Source organism: Rhipicephalus microplus, chromosome 7, assembly GCF_043290135.1.
Source record: "Rhipicephalus microplus isolate Deutch F79 chromosome 7, USDA_Rmic, whole genome shotgun sequence".
NCBI classification, from domain to species: Eukaryota; Metazoa; Arthropoda; class Arachnida; order Ixodida; family Ixodidae; genus Rhipicephalus; species Rhipicephalus microplus.
Window position 1 is genome coordinate 20,571,254 of NC_134706.1, and position 10,280 is coordinate 20,581,533.

General features: G+C 42.1%; 1 long non-coding RNA gene across 1 annotated transcript; it reads right to left on the minus strand.

The window, feature by feature from the left end:
• Positions 1–4,071: 4,071 nt before the first annotated feature.
• Positions 4,072–8,532, minus strand: LOC142767322 (uncharacterized). The gene is made up of 2 exons (XR_012884821.1): positions 7,212–8,532; positions 4,072–6,618 (listed from the first exon to the last, which is right to left on the minus strand). It is a non-coding gene; the product is annotated as an uncharacterized LOC142767322 (long non-coding RNA).
• Between the last annotated feature and the right edge of the window lie 1,748 nt (positions 8,533–10,280).

Consider the following 10,280-nt stretch of genomic DNA (forward strand, 5'->3'; position numbering starts at 1 on the left):
ACGCCTTTGAAGAACGAATAGCAATCATGCAGATGGATTTACAGAAACCTTTTGACCGTGTCTCCCATGAAGTATTGTTTAGTGTGTTGAAGTATGTGGAAGTTGGTGACGTAATTTTTGATGGTTTGAAGAAGGCATATTCACAGTGTGTAAAGCAGTTGATAGTTAATTTCATTCTGCAGCTAATGCCTGCTCACATCTGTATTATCCTTTAGTCTGAAAATATTTGCACTTGACACTGTTGGACTTTGCAGTAACAGTTGGCTTAAATTATTGCACTATTAAAAATTATTTAAGCCTACATTTTACTGTGCAAACAGTGCTACAGCGAGCTGAGTGAGGGGTGTAGGGCTCACTCCGTTGTCAACTTGAGCAGCGCGGCAGAACAAGTCCAGAGATTTTTTCGCTTTCGGATCAAACACAATGTCAAAAACCCAATACAAAGCTATTTGTGTTGCAACTGCTGCCAGTAAATTTTCTTTCGTTATAGAGATGTCCTCTAGTCGCACAGTAAATAGCGTGGCATCAAAAATGCTGCTTCCTCTGTATCTGACTTTCGGAAACAGGTAGGTGGCCTCTGGGTCCTTAAAGAGAATGCGTTGAGCAGTAGGTTATTATCTTTCGAACTTCACAACATCAAGAAAAGTTTTTTTGCCAGGAGCAGAAGAATAAGGGAAGATCCACTAAATACAAAAAGCCCCGCTTACTATGTTCACAATTCAATAAATCGGTAGAGAAAAAGTGTTTTTTGATACTCCTCAGCAGTTCATCAGTATCACGATATAGATTATCCAATGTGCTTTGTCTTAAACCAAGTGGACCGAAGAAGCCTAAATGTTTTAATGGAAATTAAAAGATCCTCCCTGGTTGTTCAACTCCAAGCCCACAGGCTGCCTGCCACAATGGGCAAAAATTGCACTTGTTATTGAAATTAGTCAATTAGCAGAAGACATCATAAGAGAATTACAGTGCAGGCTAGAAAAAAAAAGTAAATGAAAGCTGGAAAGTTTCTTTGTGAGGGTTTCCTGTAAAAATGTAATGTCAAAACATACAAAAGCCGATAGAAAGTCTATTGGGCATGAGGACATGTCGTGGCACCACCATGTACAGGCGGCCCTGTGACGTACGTGATTGAATTGCTCCGCCGCCCTCTGGCGCACAGCCCGCAGCCGCTCTCGCATCTCCTCTTTTTATTATTCTTTTTAATGTACTTCACTCAACAAAATCAGTAAAATACACCTGTAGCTTCTTTCCTGATTGTACAAAGAGCTAAATAACTGCAGCGGAAATGTTTTACACTTCTCATAGTGCCTGACTACTGACATTGTCTGCTATGGCCACCTCAATGAAAAACACGAGTGCCGAGCGCACCACCTCTTGAAAAGTCAGAACTCATTCCGTGTCCAGTTCAAGTATCCAATAGGTATTAACGGTAAAGAAACTTATCTTTGCTGCACAAAATACGTGGAACCAAGATACTTCATTCATTTTGGGTTTGCGTCAAAGAGGGTCTGCGGTTGACATGACAAGCATATGCAAATTACATCTTTGTTTAGCACACATAGCCCTACAAAGCACAGCACAAGCGAATTCTGCACTTTGTGGGTAGCAACACAGCATTATTACAGCCGCATGCCGCCGCAACCTTTCTGTTATCATTGCAGGCAAATGTGAGAATTAAGCACGCACGTGCCTCATTCAGTGTTGTAACTTTTCTTTGTGGCACAATCCTAATATTTATTGTGCAAAAATTTCTATGGTGGTCACGCGTTGCACATTAAATCGCCATCGAGCCACACATGGGTGAAAATTCTGGATGATTGGTTCAGTTCCAGAGCTTCTATACAGGGATAAATCATGATAAAAATACGATCAGCCGGCCGTATCGTTTTGCACCCTTGAAAGTGGATGCTGCGAGGTCTTGCGTACCGTGATCTAAATGGCAATATCATGTTTCAGTAAAATAGCCAATGTCCAATCTTTTTCTTTCTTCTCACAGCTTTATTCATAAGCGGCAGCTCACTTCTCCTGAGATCAAAATATTCACGGCAGCTCTTTTCTCCTGTAGATCAAAACAACATTGAGAGGTAGTGACAGTGGCTATGACCTATTAAACACGTAATCTATAAGCAAGGAATTAAACCTGTAAGCTGAAGTTACGGACAACACCGGCGTTGGCAGTTTTTTTTTTTTTTCATGAAGCATCACTTATATTTCAGATTAGAATTGGGCCCGGGCAGGCAGCGGTAGTAAACCATCACTTTGTGCGCATATACCATGGAATTGGGGGGGGGGGGGGAGGGAGGGTCAGGGGCTTGGTGTGCCAACCCCTGCCTACGCCACCACTGGCAGATGGAAACCCGTGTGGTCGGGTACACGCACAAGGATGGACGACCAAGAAGGAGGATGGTGGTGGCGCAGACTGCGGTGAAGGTTACCTTGGCGAGAGAAGTAAGCTTTTGCGAAGACTGGATCAGCACATGTTTTATGTTAGAAAGAAGGTTTCGTCAAACGCGCTCCTCGAACACGCAGAAGCAACTGGCCACGAAATAAACCGAAATAGGATGAAAATAACGAAAATAAAGGGGAAGAAATTGGACTTGCGGGTTATCTTGAATCTGACAATTCAGACAACAGGGCACATTTTTTAAATGCTATAACGGCAACTTCCCGCAGATGTACGCTTCTACGTCCTATTTTTTTAAATATACATAATAAGACCATTTTCAAATTCATTTTTCGTGGTGAATGAAGCTCCTGTGCAGAATCTGGAACGATCTGTTTTTATGTGAACAGTCATCGTCTGTGCTCATTTCAACCCCATGGACTTGAAAATAACAAAGAAAGAGATAATTAACAGTTGCAGTGACAGTGGCATTGCATACGCAGCAAACTGTGGCACGCAGCCGGTAACTTTTACTGCGACTTTTCGCATTGTGTAGTCCGCAGAAGTCCGTGCACCATAAGTCAGAGCAATACAATGCTTTTAAAAAATGAAAACACCGCGAAGTCGCGGCTAAAAACAATGCATCCAACCGCCAGTTTTCATCCGCCGGAGCAAGGCGACATCACGTGATCCAACCCTGAACATCACAGCGATTTCAGCAAACAAACCTGTTTGCCTGGTGTCACTCTATCAATAAACAAGGGCCATATTTTGAATTTAGTGCCCAACTGGTATCAACAGCAGCTCTAACTTTTTATTTTTTATATTCATATGGCATTTGAACGTGCTTATGAGTGGGTTAAGCTTCAACAATAGTCAGCTGAAGTTATTAAACTGCTCAGCACAAAATTTAGAAAATGAACACAAGAGACGATGACTGCGCTGGTCTTCATCTCTTGTGTTTGTTGTCTGAAACTGTTTGCGCTGAGCAGTTTAATAATGGAATACCAACTAACTCAATCTCACACTTTACGTTATTTGAAAAGTTTTCTGATGCTCCAGCTTAGTAGATCAGCACTGTTCCCCCCTAAATAACTTCATCGTCAAAGGTTACTAGCCAGAGGACAAATGAAGGCTTCCATACGCTCTTTCACGAGACTTGGCAAAACACACACTGCTGCCGTTAGCAGGACATCTGAATTAGGGAACAAATGGATCAGTAGCTTTATCACATCATGTTGCAAGAAATTCATCGAGAAAATACCATACACAGTTATCTACAAGCCCTTTTTAATGCAGTTAAACCCCTCTAGAAGAGGCATGCTCCAAGCAGCAATTCTTGTCTGTTATATGAGACGTCTCTTATAGGCAGGCTATCTCGTATTAATTTGCTTATCAAGCTGTATATTACTGTAGGCACACTGCTGCCTCTTATACTCATTTGTGTCATATGGGTGTGCCTCTTATAAATGAGCTCGACTGTACCTAAATATGTCAATGAGCACTACAGTCTATTTATCACCCACATTATGGTGGTGCACAATCTCAGTCGTTTTTTTTCTCTGAAAACAGAAAATTCATTTAGTATAACAGAATAGAAAGTTGGGCGAGTTGGTGTATATTCATATTAAAAGAAAAGCGGCGCACAAAAAGACGGAGACAAAGAAGAGAACCACACACAGTGCTGCACTCACAACTGAAAGTTTAATCCGAGCAACAAGAATTTAAAAAGAATAGCCGCGCATGACAAGTGAGGTACTACGAGATTAAGTGATACGCTCATCAATAAAAGTGAACTCTTTTTTGTGCAATGTAACCGAGGTCTGGCTTACAGCAGACCTCGGTTACAAGCCTATCATATTAACAAGCATCACGTGACTTGTTAATATGATAGGCTTCAGACACCTCACGGGTGAACGTCACAGAGGCTGGCTTAAAGTTCTCTATAGCTTTACATGTTTTTTCTGAAAACAATCCACTATCCAAAATGACAAAGAAACCTTCCTTATCCGCCACAACCGGCCTTAAATCCCTTCCTACGAGCACTTTAGCCAAATGAAAAACAGGTGAAACATTCCGCGCAATTCCATCAGCTTTGGCTAAGGCATCAACACACTCAACTACACACCGTGGGCGTAAGTCTTTTTCCACACGCCTTGAAACTGACTTAGCAACGACGACTTTTTCAACCGGGTTCATTCGAAACTCAAACCCGAACTTGGGGCCCAAACGTAGTACTGACTGAACAGCCTCCGGCAACGGGGAAGCACTTAGGTTCAAAAACTTGCCGCTTTTGCTCGCCGGTTTTCTTTTTGCTGGAAGCGTCGGTCGCACAGTATTCCAAAGGAACTCACTGAATTCTTCACTTGTTCGACACCAGTCCAGGTAGTCTGAAGAACCGCGGCGCCTTGCATACTTCCCTGAGGCGTAACAGGATACACGCATGCAATCCTTGAAAACACGAACCTGCCTCCACAGTTCAGACCTCAAGATACGGCACATTCTTCTTGCACGGCCCGTAGTAGGCGGCAACCAACCGCATGAAGCTTGTAGGTTCGGAGGGCACAAACCTAGACGTGCGTACCACGACGCGACTCTCGCTTGGCACGTACACAGCGCAATTAGTGAAGCCAGGGTGGCCGGATGAGAAGTACTCAAATTAGAACAAATAAAAGAGCCCTGTGTACAAGAAATATATTGTAACAGAATAGAAAGTTGGGCGAGTTGGTGTATATTCATATTAAAAGAAAAGCGGCGCACAAAAAGACGGAGACAAAGAAAAGAACCACACACAGCGCTGCACTCACAACTGAAAGTTTAATCCGAGCAACAAGAATTTAAAAAGAATAGCCGCGCATGACAAGTGAGGTACAACGAGATTAAGTGATACGCTCATCAATAAAAGTGAACTCTTTTTTGTGCAATGTAACCGAGGTCTGGCTTATGCAAGCATCACGTGACTTGTTAATATGATAGGCTTCAGACACCTCACGGGTGAATTGATCGTGGTGCTTAAAAATAATAAGTGTTAGACAGAAGAGGTGTGCACCCACACGTGGCACAATGCGAAGCCAAATGGGAAGGCGTGCTGTTATGCAAAGAGAGATAGTGCTCCCGCAACCTTTTATTGATACAGCGGCCCGTCTGTCCCACATAATGAAGGCCACAAGATAAAAGAATGCGGTGCACCACCCCCACAGCACAAGGCACATACTTATTTCTATGGTTTACGGCACATTTCTTTACATCTGGCTTGTCCTTCTTGTCTAGCTGATTTGACACCAAATCACATATCTTTCCCAATTTATTGGGTGCCCTAAAAACCACATCAACTCCGTAGCGGGAACCAACATTTTTTAACCCATGTGCCAGTTTATGCATATAAGGAATTACTGCGAACTTCATTTTTTTCCCGATTGATTTTCCTAGCTGCACGTCCTTTTAAACCACCAATTAACTTATCGCAAACAGCCACAATTATGTTAGGGGGGAACCCTGCTTCCTCTAGTCTTGCAACTTGCTTAGCAAAACCAGAGCCCAACATATGCCTGCACGATTTTTCTAGAGCGGATATAAGGCTAGTGAAAGCGATGCCCCTCTTTACCACCTTTGAGTGGGCTGATCCAAAATAAGAATTGGTTTCACTGATCGTGGCTCAAAACACCAGCAAATATGGGAACTCTGAAACCGAAGTTTAAGATCGAGAAATTGTAGACAGTCAGATTCTGGAACCTCCGATGTGAAGGACAGACCCATTCCTTCTGTCCTGAACACCTTCAACACCTGTCCTGAACACCTTCACATTCATTTAGTATTATGGCGATTTATTTATTTGTTTATAAATGCATGTACACGGCACATCTTGTACCCGTCTCATGCTCTGTTGCATTTTGCACAACTGAGCACAAAATAAATTTCCCCATAGCATGGCTGACGACTTCATTATAGCCATTTTCTTCCAAGTGCAGTGCCTTAAAATATAGATAAAAGATGCTGCTGAAGAATAACTATATTTTCTTGCTTGCGGTCTACAAGCTCTTTCATAAACTTGTCCAAGTGCCGCTTCTTCCGAGCTTCATCAACAATTTTAGCAGCTGCAGCTGCAAAAGAGTGCTCCAAGGCATCCATTAGCTGCACCTGGCTGGTGTGCCACTCCCACTGAATCTGAAGTGCTGCAGTGGAACTTTTCTGGGCAGTTCCGAAGACGTAGTCAGATTAGGTGGTGCTGTCGTCTGTTTTTTACGAAAAAAGAAGGCGAACCGGAAGCCAGATGAGATACAGTAGCCACTGAAGTACACGTGTCAGAAGGCAGACTGATGGTAATGGCAAAGCAATTTCGGTTCAAGCTTTCCGGCTAAATGAAACAGCAGAGCCCGCATGAAGCAAAGAAGGTGGCTTCATGACCACATGCCACTGGCTGGTAATAAAAAAATTAGGTGTGGAGTAAAAACAACTAGCAACCTATTCAAAGCTCTTTCAGGCACATGAACATATTTTAAGTGTTGCGAGCATTTCCTAACTTCTGCCTTTAATTCAGCAAAATAAAAGTAAAAATTAGTTCTTCAAACTTTTACAACAAATCTCAGATAATAGCATTCTAAACAAGACTTTCACAAATATAAGACTTATTTTTAATGTCCTGCAGGGTGATGGTAAATGCAGTTGTGAATAATATAACTGTTCTACAGCTACATTTAAAGGTGTGGCCAGGAACTGGTCAAATGGTGCAGGTAAGCCACGCGAGTGTGCCCTTTGAAGGAATGAGTCCTGCAACACAGACACAAATCACTGTACCATGAGGAAATAAGTGAATGTGAATGCTTACAATGGTGCTTGTTGTAAGTGTTGTAAGTGCTTGATATTTTTCCACAACATCAGCCACACTTGGAATTTCTTTGAAAATCCATAATCTACGCTCCGAATAGGTTCTGGATATGGAGTCCATGAGATATTCATAGTTCAGACTGGCTTTTAACATTTCTTTTTGCATGCCAGCAATGTGAGCTGCAATGCTGTCTTCATCCTCAGCATCATTGAGGTTCAAAGCTAGAGAAAGGACAAACTTGTTACCTTTGTAAAAGCAATGCTGTCATGTAGAGATGCGCAGTGAATGTTTGCATGCACTAGTGGGAACAAGTTATCCTTTACTTCATTTGGCATTAGTAGAGGGGTTTAGATGTGGAGAATAACAGAAATAACAAGGGCCAAGAAGCACACTTAGCCTTGATGTAAGCTTCTGCCTTGACACCTGGTTACATACCCACTAGCTGGAAATAGCAGTTTTCTCTTGCCGAGATCACTCAAGAGGTCCAGACTGAAAGTTTCTTTCACATTGTGGCTGTTAATGAGGTATATATGTGCATTTTAAACGTGGAATCGTCAGTCAGTGTCGCCAGTAGCTGTGGCGGCGATTGTGGAGCATCCTTCTTCCTGCCTGGCCACTTTTCCTTCTGAACAATCCCATAACATTCATTACTAATAACATCTCCTATATTTTCCTAGGCATTATTGTCTGTTAGTTATCACTAATATTACTGCTGTTACAGGGTATTTCGAAGTGTGCAATTGCAAATGCCATCATGCTGTGGCATTCATACTTTAACAAAAAAAAAACCTCAATAAATAAAAATAAGTTGTACCAGCAGTACGACTTGTATGACTTAGCTTTAAAAACTAGCAGTGGCTATGCCTCCGCACATCAGATAGACAACCTATTTGTGGCAAGATAAGCTTTAAGGGGGTATGGTAAGAAAAAAAGAAGAGACTCTAGCAGGAGACTAGTTCTTACTCGATGTAGCCCATGCTCCATAGGATTCTTTCCTTAAAACAAGCCAGTTTTAATAAAGCTTTATTAAAGAGTGCTCTAAGACAGTATAAAATGCCACCTGTGCCATTCATCTTTTTTTTTTTACCTAAAGCAGCGCATAGCTCCCATACTTCCCGCTCCCATAACTTGCGTGCCATAGACGATTTCATGTAGCAGCAACCAATTACAAAAAAAAAGGTAGCTGTTTTCAGGACTAGCAAGTGTAAGATTCTATAGCAGGAGCAGCTTCCGTGATGACATCTGACATCATGCCTTTGGACCACCACGCATGCTCGGAAGTTTATTTAGTTAGCAGCTTTGACAGTCAATGAACAGCTGGTAGTTAGCGGTCCTCTGTCTCTTCTGTGCTTTCTTCATTTTTCAAGCATAGGGCCAGGATTAAGATGTTCAGTAAGCATAGGCACCAACTAGACAAGCAGCAAGTTCTTCTAACCACAAGCACATCATGGCTACCATGCGATGACACCGTCTGTAGATAATGATCCAAGTAATAAAAAAGTTTGATCGCCCTTGCAGTTTAGTACTACTGGTTTTACTGAAGTGTAGTGCTTGCTGGCTTGTTATAGAGTCAAAGGAGAGAAAATTGCATGTCTATCGATGTTGTCAGCTCACTTCATAGATGCGATTTTGAATTTTAGGCTCATTTTGAGCAAGAGTCTGTAGTACATCTTACAGGACCAAAAAAAGGGTGGTGGTGGCATAGGTGGCATCACTCTACTGGTTTGGTGTTGGGCAATTAAGATAGTGCTGTGTGGGAATACGCCCCAATCATCAATTTCTCTTGATTTAAATAGACATGGAACCAGTGCTGACAGGTTTCTGTAATGATACCTTAACAATATACACTGACTTATTTGTCTTTTGTCCCTTTAAGATACCCACTGAACAATAAACACATTTGTACATACAGCACTGGGCCTTGTGATCCTAAGAGACAGCTTATTTTAAGGGCTGCTTCTTGATCTTTTCGGTGGTGCAGCACCGGTTTCCCCTTCATTGGCCTTCCTAAGCTTATATCTTTCATATTCTCCTCTGAATCGGAGGCCCTCACGCCATGAATCCTGCAATGTTGTACAGCCACCAGTAAAAACAAATAAAAACATTTCTCCACACAGACCCTACTTATCGGGTATAAAGTTTGGTTGTGTTGTGTGACAGTACGTACATTAAGGTTGGCAACATAAACTCAACTCACTCAGGTTCACTAAAAATACTTATATGTATGCCACTCAATCGCACTCAGATTCACCAATGTTTTCAACTAGGTCTACTCATACCGACCAGACTCTGTAAATTGGCTCATTCGTGATCATTTGTATATACTCATATTCACTGAAATCCTGTTCAACAAGGTCCATTCAGACTAGACTAACCAAACTCATTGGAATTTCGTCAGCTGAGTTTCCTCAAACTGGCTCGTCAAAATTTTGCCCAGCTAGAGTCCTGAATCGGTCCGATTATGAATGAGTCGACCCATTCGACCAGAACACAGCCATTTTGCAAAGCGCAGCCCATGCACAATGACGGAAGTGACGTATGCTGCTCCTCGTACTGCCACCCGAATATGCGACTTGGCGGCAGTGTGGTGAGAGCAATCTGCCTCTGAGCGAGTTGCTCTGAAACTACCAGTGAAAAGCGCACATTCGCTTTAAATGTACCAGTGAAATTCGGATTTGTCACCACAGGGCAAAAAAACTTTCTCTGAATCTACCAGTGAAAAATGCCATAAAAAGTTTGTCTATAGTTAGTCGGCAGTGTAGCCAGAAATGTTTTCAGGGAGTGTTATACGCCACCGGTTAAAAAGTTAAAACTATGAGAGCTTGTTTCCAAACAATATCTAGTCATTTTTATGCTGTAATAACAAAGAAAACGGGTTGACTATTTTGCTAACGTTCATATTTACTGTTTACATAGGCTGAAAAGCAGGGGAGATTGGGGGTATGCAATACCCGAAAACTTTGGGGTGGCACTGAAACACCCCTCATTTGCTTCAAATACATTAACAAAAACACAATGAACATTGTTTACCCAGTAATATGTCATGAATGCCAAATGCCAACTGAATTA